The sequence below is a fragment of the Oncorhynchus keta genome, chromosome 35 (assembly GCF_023373465.1).
Source record: "Oncorhynchus keta strain PuntledgeMale-10-30-2019 chromosome 35, Oket_V2, whole genome shotgun sequence".
Taxonomy (NCBI): Eukaryota; Metazoa; Chordata; class Actinopteri; order Salmoniformes; family Salmonidae; genus Oncorhynchus; species Oncorhynchus keta.
Window position 1 is genome coordinate 41,952,108 of NC_068455.1, and position 3,978 is coordinate 41,956,085.

Sequence of the window (3,978 nt, forward strand, 5' to 3'; positions counted from 1 at the left end):
GCAGGGAAATAAAGTAAGGCATGTGATATATCAGAAATTGAGTAATGGAATTATTGCCAACCTTAAATATTGTCATATATTTATAAATATAGTTTACACCGGTTTTATACCAATTGTTTGTGTAAATAGCCTCTAAAATACTGTATATGTAAACAGACCATACATGTCAAAATGTTTGTTTTCTTGGAAAGCTGTGTGTTATTACTTGATACAATATCAGTTATTGTTGCCTATCATCAACTGACTGCATTGTTTGTATGGAATGTTGGGATATTGACTGTTAATAATAATACAAAAATTGCAAACAAACATGCCCTGCAAATAATCTCAAAATTCCTTGTTTTACACAATATCTTAAGGGCTTGTAAGTAAGCTTTTAACTGTAAGGTCTGCACCTGTTGTATTCGGTGCGTGTGACAAATACAATCTGATTTGATTTGATATGCCTCTGGATCTTTGAGGGTTTATAACATCGCCCCTCTAGTAATTTAATAGGATCTCTAAGGTTTATATGTTCCTGTTCCCAGTCGATCTTCGCCCTCAATATATACCATTTAGCAGACACTTTAACCCAAGCAACTTACAGTGAGTGAATACATGAGAGAATACATTTTTAGTATGTGACTCCAGTGGGAATGGAAGTATTGACGTTGGCATTGCTAAGGACCATGTCCTTACCTCTGAGTTTGTAGTAGGCCCGATGGCTGGAGATGACCGCCTTTACGTTCTCTTGAGGACATACTTTCACCCCACTGGTGAAGAACGTAGACCTCTTTGTCAGGTGTCTGTCCTGGTCCTGTCTCGTTTTAACATGGGCGGTGTGTTTGATTGGTCTTACACTATCCAGGAAATGTCTGTGTTTGACATCTCGGATTCCAGACAAATCTTGCACCTGTAGGTCTGCAACAAAAAAGACAGATATAAGAAATGGTTATCTTACCATATCTTTTTGTCCAAATATACCTAAATAGAGTATTACATTATTGGTCATTTTATAATATAAATGTAGAAAATGTATACTGCTTACTTTCCCAAATCGTATATAAGGTCTAACCATAGAGAATGATAGAGATATCATCTTTATATACGTTGCCTTCAGAAAGTATTCATACCCCTTGACTCATTTTGTTGTGTTACAACCTGAAATCAAAATTGGTTAAAAAAATTTTTTTTTCAAACCCATATACTCACAATACCCCAGAATGACAAAGTGAAAACGAAATACAGAAATATCCAATTTACATAAGTATTCACATGCCTGGGTCAGTACATGTTAACAATCACCTTTGGCAGTGATTACAGCTGTGATTACAGTAGGTGTGTTATGGTGACTGTATTACCACCACACCAGTGGTCACGCACGAGTCATGATGCCAGTCAAATCCTCGTGATTTTTTAGTCACGGTAATTAGGCTTCTCCAAGCTCTGGAGCTGCTGATGGTCATTAGTAGCCTACCAAAATATACTAGCTGCCTGATAGTCAGCACTCTGTTGTCCCTCTAATCACTCTGACACCAATGCAAATATACTTTGAAAATCTAATCAAATGCTTCATGAGAGTCCATGAGCTATGGACTATATAATTGCGTGAGAAAACAGAGTTTTGATGGCCTCTATTAAAAAGAGGAGGCCTACTATATTCCTACTATATTCATTTCTCAACTTTCCTAATATTAATATTCTTGCTGGCAAGAAAATGAACCACAAGAAAAGCATCCTCCATTTGCTTTTTAAGTGCATAGATGACATGTATTTTTTTCCCCTGCCCCATTCTAAATATTTTTTTAAAATCACACATGTATATACGTATACTAAGTAGTATAAGATTAGATCAAGAATAGTCTGGGTGATAATGGGTGCTAATATTCGCCTATCACTTGAGAATGATATATTATCACTTGTGAATGATGCCCAGTTTGTGGGTCAACTTCTGATCTGTTGTGTCAGCCTCATTGCTTTTAAAAGGGATTCTAGTGGTTGTATTAATTTGGGATCTATCGCATCCCACAACTGTCCCAGACTATGATTGGAATATTTATTTCTCGCACAGAATAGGTCAACTTTTGTGCTATGGGGGATAGTAGATTGACATAGGCTAGTGTTTTTGCTGTTCATTAGGCCTACTAATCTTGTTGGCTGATGAAAAGTAAATGTGGGCAGTTCTTCCAACAACTTCAATATGCACCTTGGAATTCAACAAGGACAAAACACATAGCCCAATATTTGTATCACAACTAAAGTTGCATAAATAACTCTAAATTAAGCAAATAGAAGGACGTGTTTCTTTGTTATCCACTCAATACAGAATAGCCACATGTACAAACTCTCTCAAATATTTTGGAGAAAATGTGCTTTCCATTGTATTCAGCGATGTTCAGTTGTATTCTTCATAATATAAAATAATGCCATGGAATTCTAAGCAAACCTTGCTTGCTAAATTAACTAGTGTAGCCCACAGCCAAATGGCATAGCCAGATCAGGGCCTAACATCAGGGCCTAAGGACAACTCAGAGTATGCTATTCTGCTCTTCTGAAATAAACAACATGTTCTTCATACCATGTTTCTTTAGACCTGTCTAAAATGAATAAATTGATTTATTTATTGTGTTGGTGTAGGCTATATTACATGGATTTACTAGACTTTTTAAAATGTACATTTTCCAAAGGTCTGCATCAGTGGCTTGTAGGCTATGCATGGAAGCCAGGAAATGTGTTTATGTTAATTCACGGTTAATTACCGTGAGACCGGAAGTTATTTGCTTGACAATCATCGACTGACAAAATTTCACGACCGCCAAAGCAGTCATCAAGGCAAAGGGTGGCTATTTGAAGAATCTCAGATATTAAATATATTTTGATTTGTTTGACACTTTTTTGGTTACTACATGATTCCATATGTGTTATTTCATAGTTTTGATGCCTTCACTATTTTTCTACAATGTAGAAAATAGTAAAAAATAAATAAAGAAAAACTCTTGAATGAGTAGGTGTTCTAGTACTTTTGACCGGTAGTGTATATATAACTGTGGTAAGCATTCGAGCCAATAAGGGCCGGGGGGGATACGGGGATGCAATTCAAACAGTATGTAAACATGAATAAAGGCACCAGTGTTTAATGTCCTTCAGACCAGTCCCGTATTAGAGTGATCCCCAGCTGAGGCAGATGAAAAAGCTCTCTATGATCTAGCTGTTCAGAAAACACAAGACATTGACTTCCTCCATTTTCACAGCCTCGGCCATCACAACAAGGTAGTGCCATGGTGTTATGAAAGACAATTAAGCCAGTGAATACAGTCAGTCCGTTCAAAGTGAGCTAATTGTTTAAGGCGTGCCTTGCAACAACCAGGTGGTAAACTTCAAAAGCTTTCTTAAGACATTAAGCCCCCACGCCTATCAGAGGCAAGGGGCTTCCTCAGACCTATCTTGGCAGTAGAGGACCCACAAAGAAATCAGCTTAATGAATAAACACTGATACTTTGACCACGAGAGGTTGAGTTTCTGGCCAGAAAGTACATTTTTTGAGAGTTTCAACTTCAAAGTTAAAATGTTAAGTTTGTGTAATATGGTGAATGGGAATCACAGACTCGCAATCTGATTATTCTCCTATTAGAGAGCATATTGACAAACAAACTAGATAACATTAGAATGTGCTCAGTGAGGACCGAGGAGGTCCCCATGCACATGGGCCAGCATGAGGGCCTGCAGGGGAAATGGCCGCAAATGCAATGCACAACAGTGAGGGCCTCATAAAGCAGAGCTACATGCCAGAAAAGATTAGTGTCCAGAGCCACTGAAAGCAGAAAGCCTTTGTTTATTTTGGGATAATGAACAGACCGAAGACACAATCTGTCCAAAATCAGGACCCAACATTCAGAAGTAGAGTCTCATGCAAAAGTTGCTGAATTTTGAAAATACTTCTTAACAATTCTGACATGGTCATAACCATGTCATATATGTCATGACAACTGACATAACTTG